Raw genomic sequence first — 13,661 nt, forward strand, 5'->3', positions numbered from 1 at the left:
AAAAAATTGAAAGTTCGTTAATCTTGTTATATCTCGTGAACAAGGAAAATTGGCGCTGTGTTTCTTCAGTGGTGACTAAATACGACGTCCTTGGTGCTTGACATTGCAAAACCACCACCGATAAGGTTATTTTCCGGTAGATTTCGTGATTTTCTTTGTTTTTTTTGTCGAAATTAGACTTCATTTGTTAGTCCAACCGTCATAATATCATGTAAAGTCTACTATGTGGTCAGTTTTGCAATTTAAAATTTATCGACTTTTGAGCCCGTAAACTAAAATTTCAGTCTCTTTAATTTCATTTGAAAACAAAAAAATATAGTTTAGACTGCATTATAATATTTCTAACCGATACCTCGTTTGCAGTCTACTAAGGTGTATTTTTGCAATTGACCAAATTCTTGACTTTTTAGTGATGACTGCTGGACTAAGTCTTCTTACGATAATAAACGAGTAGACTTCTATAGTGACTATTTTTGGAGTTGACCAAAATATTTAAGCATTGATCGTAATATTATTATATTAAAATAATTAGTTGACTACAAAAGAAGTCTACTAATTAAAAATTTAAAATGTTGGTCAACCCCAAAAATGACCACGGCAGACTGCAAACGAAGTCATCATTACTATAGACTTCGTACGTAGTCTACTTGGCAAAAGTCAAACTTGGTCAATTGCAAAACTAACCACGACGAAGGTTACATTTTCTTGTTGACGGATAGATGAAGTCTACTTGTTAGACAGAAGTCTACTGTAAAGTCAATGGGTTGGTCAATTGTAAAAATAACCAGAGTAAACTATAATTGAAGTTAACAGGTGGAACTTTTCATTGAAGTCTATCTAGTTTTATCTATTTAATTGCAAAACTGAGCAAAAAATTAACAAAGGATGACCACAAAAGAAGTCAACCGGTTATGGTAGACTTCGTCCGCTGTCTGCTTTGTTAAATTGTAATTGCAAAAATAGACCGCAAAAAATAGACTTCATTTGAAGTTATCTTCGTATAGTTTAGTTTATATCTACCCGTTGACGTCAACATGAAGTCAGCAGATTTTGAAAACCAAATTATTGCAAATTGGTGAATAATTTTTAAGATTTTCTTGTTGTATTCTTTGATATATGTTATTTACTTGCCTTTGTATGTTTTTGACATGAATTCATATTATACATATGGAGAAATCAAGTTTTTGGTTTTCATAGGCAGTTAGGTCATTAAAGTAGACTAATTTACAAAGGCAAACCGTTGGAGTTATCTGTGAAGTCTGTATATTTGAAATAGTGTTTAATTGAAATTTATAAAATTTTCTTTTTGATTTTGTAGTTCATTTGTTTTGTATCGGTTATGTACTTGCCTCTGTCTATTTTTTTCATGATAATATATTATACTTTTGGATCAATCATGTTTTTGGTTTTGTTAGGCATCTAGGTTATTGATTTAAGACTTCTACGGATAGTCAGCTATGTAATGAGTATTTGACTTGCTACTTACTCTTTCAGGTAGATGGCGCAAATACCTGTTGTTTACGGAGTATGGGTGACGAGAAATGGGTCTTGGCATTTTGATATGGATGGACGAAAGGTGGGAGAATGTTTTTTTTGCGACACGGTTGTACATACGATGAGCTTCTTAAAATGGCTGTAGAAGATTATTTGATTGACAAAGAAACAGAGATGGTTCAGTTATCGTATCCCTTAACAGAGATGATGCTACAACAATTGCCCCAAGATACCCCTCCTGTCTATGTCACAAATGATAGATCAGTTCAGAAGTTGATAGATTTTAGTAGTAGGAAAGTTGTTCGACTTTGCGTCTCTACGTGATGCATGGATGGACAGCCGGTTAAGGAATGTGTTAATGATATAAAAAACTCTTGTTCTATTGACGATGGGGAGCCAACGGATGAATTTGGTGAAGATGTAGATCCAGGTGCCGATGAATGTGTAGAAGAATGTCAAGAAGCTCTCCATGATACTACAAATGAGAAGCCAAAAGATGTTGATGACATGGATTTCGATTACAGTGAGTACAATAAATTTGAAATTGAAGATGACGATGAAGATGGAGATCACCCGGATGTAGATGCTGAAGAAGGGAAACCGTTTGTTGGTGGTATTCATGGACAATTAAATAATCCTTGGATAGACCAACTGAAAGTAGGTCAATGCTTTCCATGCAAACATGATGTCATAACAGAGGTGTGTTTGACCGCTATTATGTTAAAATTCTCTTTCAAAATTAAGAAGTCCACAAAGTCTCGGTTGGTGGCAATATGCTCTGTGCCAGAATGCACGTGGAGGGTCGTGGCCACTGTGAAGAATGATCCAACCACTTTTTGGGTCACCAAATATCTGAACGTGCATACATGTTCTATTGTGGACCGCATAGCTCACCGTAAGCGTTGCACCTCCAAATATATTGGGATACTTTTTGTAGACCGGGTAGGAATAGTAGATGGTGTTGTCCCACAACATATCCAAGATTCAATGAGGACAATGTTTGGCATGACATTGGATTACACAACTTCGTACAGGGCTTTACAATATGGCTTGGAATATGTGAGAGGAAACACCAAATCTGGATATGCGAAGTTGCCTTATTGTCTTAGAAAAATAGAACAGTCAAACCCGGGAAGTGTCGTTGACCTTGTTGTTGATGACGAGCATAGGTTTAAGTACCTTTTCCTATCTTTCGATGCTTCAATCCGTGGTTTCAATTACGTGAGGCGAGTTATTGTGGTTGATGGGACCCATCTCACCGGAAAGTATGAAGGTGTATTGCTAGTCGCTTGCGCACAAGATGGTAACTTTCAGATATTTCCGTTGGCTTTTGGAATTGTCGACTCAGAGTGTGATGCTTCATGGGATTGGTTTTTCACCAAATTAAGTGAGTGTATCTCGGATGAATATCCACTGATAGTAGTTTCGGATAGGTGCAGTTCAATAGCTAAAGCATGTCGCAATGTTATGCCATGGGCAACACGAGGGATATGTTACTACCATCTCCAACAAAACATAATTTCTAATTTCCGTGGGAAGCAACTGATGTACTTGGTGAAAGGGGCAGCATATGCGCATACGCATGATGATTACAACCGCCACATGGCTTCCCTTACTAACGTAAATCCGGCCCTTGCAGCGTATTTGAATGAGGCAGATCCAGCTTTATGGTCTCGGGTTTATTGTCCAGGAGATAGATACAACATCAAGACTAGCAACATTGCGGAATCTATCAACTCCATGCTAAAGGAACCAAAGGTTATCCCATCACATATCTCATTGAGTTTATTACGAAAAAGTTAGGTAGGTGGTAATGGAAAAGACGAGAGGATGCACTTAGTCTGACAACCACTTTTACCGGGGTGTTGAGTTCTTATTGGCCATAAGGGAGCATTATACAAATATGATGACGGTAGAACGCATTGATGGTTGGCGTTTCTACGTTAGGGGTGGGCAATGTGACTGTTTGGTTGACTTGGAAGCAAAATCTTGTTCATGCGGGGTGTTTAATGTTGAGAAAATGTCATGCTTACATGCAATTAAGGCTGTCAAGTCAAGCGGATGGCATATGTCTACCGTAGTCGAAGCTTACTATAGAAAAGATTATGTCTATGCGTCGTACGCGGCTACCATCATGCCCAATGTCGAGCACGATCTAATTGGGCCAGATATCCGATGTATACCTCCCATACCGAAGCGGAAGCCTGGAAGGCAAAAGAAGTCTCGTTGGCTAACATGGCTAGAACTGTCACGTAAAAATGGGAGCAAGCCGAGGAAGTCTCATAAGCAATATGCTTGTTCAAAATGCAGACAGCCTGGACATACTCGACCTCATTGTGTAAGTAACAATCCCACTTGATACATTTTTAACGTTTTGTATATGATCGTCGGTTACACTAAGAATAATTTTTCAGGTTGCTGAAGACGGCGAGTAGAAGTTAACTTCATCGTGAAGTCATCTAGAATTTCCCTAGCTATAATTTGTCTCTGTAATATTTTTAGGGATTATCCCAGTGTTCAAGTCAACATTATTAAAGACTATTACTTAACTATCATTTACTCGTAAGACCATTTTATGATACTCATCTTCTTAAACAACCACAATCAGCTAGAGAATGATGAGTCAAATTTTGGGGTCAGTTTCTGATACAAATTCGCATATACAATTTACTGGTCCAATCTGCAACTACTGCGGTAGATCAATGATTATTGTGAAATCATGGACAGATGCAAATTCGGGAAGAAATTTCTTCAGATGCACTGTTTATGGGTTTTCCCATTGGTCAGACGCAGAACCATCACGTGGTTGGAAAAGGCGGAGCTTATTGGATGCGAGGGATGAGATCCGTCGGCATAGAGAAGAAATCAAAGTACTTAAAGAATCTATAAGAGAAATGAAAGAACAAGTTGGTAACGGTTTGGTGAACTCTTGGGTGGTTAACACATATGAGGAAGACAAGAAGAAGTTTGAATGTGATTTACTGGCAGCCAATGAAAGGGAAAAAATGCTTCAACAATTCATGGTTCTCTCTTGGATAGGTTTCATTGTTTTCATCGCAATGTGTCTTGGAATGTGTACGAAGTCTCTAAGTTGACTTCAATCAGATGTCTATTAAGCTTTCGATGTATGATATTGTTTCAAGTCTACATTCATTGTACCCTTTTGATATCTATACATTCGTTGTACCCTTTCGCTATCTCTACATTCTTTGTACCCTTTCGATTTCTCTACATTCGTTGTACCCTTTCGATTTCTCTACATTCGTTGTATCGTTGCCGTCTCTTCATCTTCTTCTTCGATCATTGCACCTATAAATATCCTCTCAATTTCCACTCAATCTATTGCATCTCCTTCTTCGATAACAAGAGAATAAGTTGGTTATGAGCTATGGCCGAAGAGAGTTCCAGTAAGCGTAAGCGAAACAGTTCTGATTTCGAGTGGGAAGAGGAAGTAATAGATGCCATGAAAGACGCGTTTGAGAGGACGAGAGTCATGGTTAAAGAAGAGACGAAGGATCACTTCAAAGCAATTCTTCGTATGATGAGAGATCACATGAAGAAGAAGGAAGAGGCTACCGCCCTTGTGCATTAAGTGGATCTGATCGACGCTCAACTATCCCAACTGAATCAAATATTGGGTCAACAACTTGTCGACTTCGAGGCAGAGCACAAGAGGTTAGAGGAGATGAGAGAGGTTGCGGAAGCTGATGTCAAACAGTGTGTGGTTCCTCCTCTTATTGATTGGGGCAAACTTCATGTCCGTCTCAATGATTAGTTGCATCACCCAAACTCCTATTTGTATTTTATTTTTTAACTTAATGTATGCATTCTGAATACCTATTTCTATTTTCTATTTGTCAACTCTACATGACCATTGTGCAACAAGATCCATTCGAAGTCTCTAAGTTAACTTCAGAAATATGTCTACTAGGCTTTCGTTGTACACTATTGTTTAGAGAAGACTACAAGTAATTAATATTTTAATAACTAACTAATGAGGAACAGACAAGTGTAAAAATAAACAGAGACGACAAAAAAAAAAAGCATCGGTTCTCTCTTCTTTCTCTCTCTTTCTGTATTATTTTATTAATTTTTAATAAAAAATTAAAATAACACATTCCCCGATAAAGTTTATAAATCTGTCACATTTTATATTATTTTATGTTGCTTCTTGAGTTCCGACAGCAGAGTAGAGGGAGTATCGGCGGGAGAGCAGGTAAAAAAGCACTATGTTGGCATTTATTGAAACTTTGTAGATGCCTTGGCATTTGGTCCGACAGCAAAAGGATGAACCACTGTTTTAGTATTGAGATGTTAGGTGAGAGGATCCCACAAAAATATATGGATAGCAGCCTATCATCAGAGTTAAACAAAAAATTTAACTACGAGAACAAAAGTTCTACATGTCTATTGGACAACAATATCCATTCGAAGTCTCTAAGTTAACTTCAGAAGTATGTCTACTAGGCTTTCGCTGTACGCTATTGTTTAGAGAAGACTACAAGTAATTAATATTTTAATAACTAACTAATGAGGAACAGACAAGTGTACAAATAAACAGACAATCTGTATTATTAACGTTTAACGTTTGAAGTTATATATATGTTACGAAAAACTGACCAAAAAATACCAATATCCTCCATATAACTAGTAGACAACAAGAACAAGAGTTTAATCAGTAGGATCCCACCCACAAAATATAAAGATCCCCCAACATAAACAAAACATCATCCTAAATCATCCTAATGAGTCATACATAATTAAAACAAGAGATTAAGTCTTTCAAACAAAGTTTATAGTTAGTCCCGGATTGGGGGAGGATCATAGAGCCCAAATTCGTCTATGTAGTTCTCCTCGTTTGGTCCACGACATTCAATCTCGTGAAATAAGTCACAAGCCATCTTCTCCCTTATCCGTGTGATGTTTGCGTCGCACAAAGTAGTAGGAAAGGCTAACCCAAGAGCATGACATTCTATGTACTTCAAAGTATACACACCACAATCACCTGGCTTCCTGTTCGGAGGCAATCCCTTTTTAACCCGCTCATGAGTGAACTTCTCGTACGAATACATATGCTTGTGGTCAGGGCTGGCTAACTCCCGCAGCACGTAGGGACCCAAGACGGCAATAGGCTCGATGGTAGATGCAAGCTCTTCGTCGTTTGTGACACTCGGGATGCTATCCTAGACGACGATGTGTATCATGGGAATCGAGATCCACATAGCTACCCAGTGCGTCAAATTCACGTTTAAAGGCGCGTATAAGTCGTCCACTTCCAAACCCCATTGCTTGTTAGTCTGAGCATACGGTGGATACTCCCCTGCATGGTAGCTGAAGGCACCGGCCGACAACAGTTTCCCAGATCCATTAGCATGTGCCTCAGAATTGACAAAGTCAAGGTACTTCGTTGTCCACAGATGAGTGAACATAGCATCTAGGAAAGCCAATATACTCGTTCTAAACATCTCAGGATGCTGCGCGTGTCGATGTCTCAATAGATTCAACCCTGAATCCATGTGCTGGATAACCACATGGATTTAAAACGAAGTTATATAATATTGAAGACTGACCCAAAGTTTTCTAGTATACTTGAAGAAGAAATTTTCTAGTAGACTTACCGAATCTCGTAGCCAGACTGTTTTTGTCTGCAGTTCGTACCACCAAAGACAGCTTCAGGATTTCTCTGGGACCTTGTTCTTGTACTTCCTGCGGGTGATGAATGGTTAGGATACATATAAGTTACTAGAGTTTCGACAAATAGAATTTTTGAAACATACCATAAAAGTTAGTAGACTTACGGATCTTTCTTTAAGAAATCAAGTAAAACCTTCTTCAACTCCATGTCTGCTTTATCAAAAGGATTGTACGCTGAAATGGCTGATTTATCACCCATGATAGTCTTGGCTGTGTTATCACCAACGAAAGGAGAACGTTGACTTGATGCCAACATCTTAACCCTTTCAGCCTTGCCATGTGCCGCAATCCTAGCCGCTTCTTTCCTTGGTTCTTGTTTCTTGGCTCTAGCAGTCAATTCGGCAGTTGTTGGGATTTCCGTGCGAATAAACACAGGTGGGTCTGACTCAATGTCAGATGATTCAGAGCTGACTTTCTTTGGCACCTTCGTATCTCTGAGATTGCCCTGGCTTGTTCTGCAAATTCCGATTTAAAAGTTACATGATCATTTATGAAAAAAAATAATATTAAAGTCGCTTCATATGTTTAATTTGTCTCAAATAAATCAAACAAAGAAAACGCGGATATAAAAGTTTACTTCACATAAGGACGTCTACTTCACATAAGGAAGACAATTGTTTTTATGTCTTCGAAGTTGACAACTTCTGGAAGTCTATTTTTTCTTCGCCTTGTACCTGGTATTGTGATTGTGAGGGATCATAGTAGGAAATTGCAAGTGTTCAGACCTAACCATATCCGTCTGAGAGTCCTTCTGTTCCTTTGATACAGCCTCTTTCGTACCAGTAGCTGCCTGAGAGTCCTTTTGTTCCTTTGATAAAGGATCAGCCTCTTTCGTACCAGTCACATCTCCCTTCATTTTGGTAAGATCCGAAGCCAGACTTTCAATCTTCCCATTCAACATGTTGAAACCTTCCTTCATCTGATCGAGCAGAGCTGCTCCCCACATGTCGAGCTCATCTTTAATAGAATCCAAGATATTGAAGTCCAAGGCAGTTGAAGTACCTGAACAGTGCCTCTTCCCACATGGCTCATCAAATGTACCAGCTCTCTTCTTCTCACTCTTTTCCTCAACCTTCACCTTCGCATTGTTGGATTCATAAATACCAACCGTCTGCCACAAACCTCTCCCCCACTTCCATGGACCAAAACCCCCATTGAATGCTCTCAAAATGTTATCAATCTTGTCATCTGCTTCATCGTCTTCCCAAACAGGACTAATCATGCCACCAATGGTTTTGAAGTGTCTGAAGTTTGTCTACAATTTATATAAAACAGTATACTAGTTCAAATCTAACACAATAATGGTTACCGACTCATCTAATATCGTAGATAAATTATAGACAAATCACAGAGATGCGTACCTGTTTTAGAATGCCCTCTTTGACATATTTTCTACAGCGAGAACTGCGGTAAGCAAGCAACGGTGGACTTGGATTGTTCGCCAATGGTTCCCCAATTAATTTGCCAAAATCAGGCATAGATTCGTACACCCATATCTGCAGAGGTTTGACAAATCCGTCTATGGTGTAACTCTGCTTGTTTAAGTCTTTCTCCTTAACAGACAGAATCAGGTTCTTGAAAGCAACTCTTCCCCAGGGATAATCAAGAAATGCATCTAAATCCATGACTAGCCTAGCCATATTTAGACGGGTGGGCGTTGATGGTTTCCTAGCTTCTATAAACCCAGCGTAGATAGCTAAATAACCCAACCTAACACGCTATATTCTATCCCAATCATTTGAGTTCTTACATGCTGCGACCAATTGCTCAATACTCGGACCGCTGTCTAAATTGACTCCAAGCTTCTCCCAAAACTCTTCCATCTCGTCTGAAACCTTAACCTGTGGCTGCTCCAACGACTCGACATCGTCACAGTTAAGTCCAGTGATGGCTTCAAACTCATTCAAAGAAAATCGTAAAGGGTTAGATCCAACCAGACTCCAGATCTCATACTTTTCGTTGCAGACTATCTGTAAGGTGAGCATATGGTGAACCAGTCTGGAAGCCCATTCAAATTTGAGCTTGTTGAACTGTAACAAGACACCCAGTCGAGATTGATAAATCTCGTCCCATTTATCCGGCTCGAGAGCTTTGTACAGTTCATCAAACAGCTTCGTATTGTTGCTGTAATAGCCGATGCTTTTTTGAGGAAGCGGCTCATCACCTTTCGTGTAAAACCTCCGAGGAAATTCTGGTTGTCTCTCCTCATCCATTCTGTAAGATAAGATTAGGTTTGGCGGGGAAATTAAAAAACGAGAGATTGAGAAAGAGGAAAACAAATCCAATAAGTCTATGCGTCAAATTGAAAAAGAAGGCTACTATCGAATTGCAAAAGAAGTCAACCTTCAGTTTGATCGAAGAGTACAACGACAGCGAAGACGCGGCGAAGATGAAGATAAAGCGGCTGGGTTGAAGAATACAGAGTTCGTCGAGATCTGGTACAAATAAGTTAAACAAAAAGTAAGTAAACTGACAATCCGAAAGATAGAGATTTAGGTTTAACATGAACAAAAAAATGGGAAAATCAACCGTTAGTGATAAGCGATAGAGATAAGCGGAAGGATAAGGGGAAGAGATAAGCGGAAGAGAAGCGTTTTCTAGTTCCTTATAAGAAAGAATTAGAGATAACTATCCTATGTTATCTCGGTTTTTAAGTTGTATAAAATTACAATAATTATAATAATCCCGGTTTTATAAAACCAAAATCGTTTTATTAGAAACAATACCAGAAAATTAGGAAGAAATTATAAAGAAACCGGTTAAAACCGGATCTTGCTTATCGGTAAATTAAACATATAAATATTACCGCCAACTAACGTCAAATTAATTTATACCTTGTAATGATTATGTTGACGACTTATCTGGTAAACTTCTCCACGGAAAACTGAACCGTCTGCAAATCCATCAAATCAAATAAATTTTTGTACTCTTATGCTGAAGACTTATCAAGTAGACTTCTTTCTGGAAAACTAAAACGTACTTTAAACTGCAAATCTATCTAATCAACCAAATTAATACATCGTTAACGACGATAAACGAGTTTCTATGGTACAGGGACAAAAGTTGCGTGTATATAGAATTCTACACTTATAAGTATAAAGTGATATGATATAGAAACTTTCTAAGAGTTACACAGACGTGAATAATAGATGATTATACACTTATATGATGAAGTGAAGTGATACAGAGAAAGTTTCAATTACCCAACCGTGATCAGTCTCCAATTAAGCGTGGATGATTTATATTGACCGATACAAGTATATTGACCGATCACCAATTCTCCGTTGTGAAGATGAACTACGTACTATTTTTTTTAAAGAGAAAAGAAATGATTTACTGATAACTTTTTTGGTTGCAGTTTTAAAATAATCAAAAGGCTCCGGGCTGGTTTATATATACGAGACGAAATGGTTACAATGAACAGTTACATTATTAATAACGCAAACCGTCGTGTCGTAAATCATTAACGAGTAGACTTCGTCGACTGACTTCTTAATGTAAACGGGGGAAGTCTACTAAATAGGTCAACTAATGAAGTCAACGATATCTTCCAAATATTACAGAAACTGAAGCAAGTTCACAGATTACAGACATAAATACGCTATTCAAACAAACGACCACGATAAAGAGAGGTTCACAGATTTTACTTGAAAGATCTATGAAGCATAAGAGATTAATACAACAATAAAGATTATAACGGCGAATAAGACATTCTCGACCACCGCGCGTACACGACAAACTGACAGACGTAATTCCATCATCTGATCTTTCACCTTGTCTAGCTCCTGCTGAACCCATAGCATTTCATCATTTTCTTGGATGGCTGTAATAGAATCCCTTTGGTCAGCAAGTCCACCTCTCATTGCTTGAAGTTCTTGCATAATAGCCTCATCCCACCATTTCATAATATGGTCCTCTCCATCCTATACCGTACCATAGAAATATATATACCATAAGAATATTATCTATACTCAAATAATAATTATACCAAACGAATAAACCATCATACAATCTAACAACCTCATGGTTACTGCATCCAAAGAAAATCCTTCCAGGATTGTCGGCTGTGGTGGAACATTTCATAACGGTTTCCCTTCCGCAAAAACATTTGTCAGGAATTCCAACTGTCAGGCCAAGAAAGTTTACTTCGGGTGGACCTTCACTCCATACTTGCAAAGAACTAGAAGATGGCTGAGTGTAGCTGTGTAACCCCATATCTGAGTGCAAAATGAACTAAAAACTATGAGAACATATAAATTTTCGAACAAAATTAGCTAAAGCGTTACAAAAGCAAATAGCCGACGATAAATGATGAGAATACTTATCTGAGATGTTCTTGAGTTTCGAAGATGATAAATGATGAGGATAGAATCTGAATTTTCGAGAGCAACAATATCAGAATTTTAGAGAGAGAAATTATGGAGAGAGAGAAAGCACATACAAACTAGGGTTGACTTACAGAAAGAAGTATTTATATGGTTACTGAATCCGGTTAGGTTAAATCAAGGAATCGGTTCGCATTCGGTTAAGTTCAGCTATCAGTTTGATTAAATTGTCGGTGAAATTAAAATAATATAATATTAATAGTTGATGGCATTACAAAGTCAACCACCAATAGTCTACAGAGAAGTCTACTTAAGCAAACCCTAAATCAAATAATTTTAACCTAATCAACATTTCCTTCCTTAATTTGACTAGTTTATATGTAAATTTATTTTATTTCAATGCAGGAAGTCTATGTGGTTATTATTTGGTCAATAGGTTTACCAATTTATTTTTTATAATTTTTAAAATTAAAATTTAAACTATAATTAAGGAGTAGACATATTTTTATGTCTTCCATTAGACGTCAATTTGAAAACCACCATAAAAAAATCTATTGCAGACTTCCTCAGGTTACATCTGTCATTTCAGCTTCTGTTTTTTGTTTGGTCGTAAGAGAGTCAACTGTAATTTCAGCACCCTTGGTGGTTATGTTTCTCGAAAATCGAATATATGGTCTACGATTTCGTTTAAATGCAAATAAAGGTATAAAAAATGCAATTGTTCCTTTATTAAAAGCCATGATTGATTCCTCGTTACTTTAAGTTTATATATACCATTAATATTGAAAGCACCAATATAAATATACTTTTTCATTTTTTACCTTCACAATGTTGTTATGTTCCATCGAGTATAGTAACAAAGAAACTGTTGTTTGTCCTCTATGCTTACAACAGATGTTTCACATGACTGCACTACCTTCACCGCCACAAGAAATTTGTATCTACATATGCTGAATCTAAAAATCAATAGAGAAGAAATATGAAAAAAATAGTGATTAGAAAGAAAAAAAAAATCCATTCTTAGGGCTTTGTTAATTAAGATGATTCCACTAATGATTTTTATGCAACATCACATTAATTAATTCACTCAAAATTGTGGAACATATATATAATTGGTCCTTAGGTTGCCTCATGTCATTTCAGACTAAAAATTCACTTGTAGTTACTGTCTGCGAAAAACGGAAAAATCACAAAATTTCTTATTGTTTTCCATAAATTTATAACAAATAAAAATAAAATAAAATCTAAACAAGACTAGAGAGAGAGAATGAGAGAGAGAGGTGAAACTCACATTCCTTCGTAGACGATAGTCTTGGCTCCTTCTCCAATTATATGTCCCATCAATACATCCTTAGCATCTAGAAGCAAATCTTTGCTGATAGTGAAATTGAATTGCTTGTTAGACTCACAACGGTCATCTTAGCTGCCAAATGATGACATGAGAAAAGGATAGTTCAGGTTAAGCATCACCGAACAGGTTGTGTACATTTGAGCTTTCATTTTGATGACTTGAAGTGAGGAGTGATTGAAGAAGATGAGTGAAAGAGAAGTGCTTGAGTTACATAGATTTATAGTAGAGTTCGGGGGATGGATACTCATGTAATTTCATTAGTCTTTACTACGCCAAAAATGTGATTAGAGGAAATAAAAATTGGAATATTTATTTGTTATGTCATAATTGATAATTCAAACTTGAAAGAAGGAAAAATGAAAACTATTACTTAAAAGATTATTTTCTCTTTTTGTAATTCAAATTTCTCTATTTGTTTATCACCACATGTCATAATTTTCATACAATTCTTATTTTTTAAGTATTTTTTTTGCATATATGTCCATATTTTTTCCCTTTTTATTTAGCTGTTACTATTTATATGTTGACCCTATATGCAAACAAAACTTATTTATAATTGAAAAACAAAAATATTTTACTCCATTTCTGTAGATAATAAAGCGGAAGTAGATGCATGAATCCAATGATGCAAGATATGAAGGCGCTGCTGTTTATGCTGCCGAAGATATGGAAGATGGAGGAGCGAGTGATTGGGGCTGATCTGGGTTTGGGACGGTTTCAATTTGATTTTGAGCAAGAGAATGACATTCAAGAGGTACTGAAGATGGAGCCCTACCATTTTGATCACTGGATGATTT

At 37.1% G+C, this 13,661-nt stretch overlaps 1 pseudogene; it reads right to left on the reverse strand.

Moving 5' to 3' along the window:
* LOC104783987 overlaps positions 1-13,001 on the reverse strand; it is a 15,659-nt pseudogene extending 2,658 nt beyond the window's left edge.

The sequence above is a fragment of the Camelina sativa genome, chromosome 4 (genome assembly GCF_000633955.1).
Source record: "Camelina sativa cultivar DH55 chromosome 4, Cs, whole genome shotgun sequence".
Taxonomy (NCBI): Eukaryota; Viridiplantae; Streptophyta; class Magnoliopsida; order Brassicales; family Brassicaceae; genus Camelina; species Camelina sativa.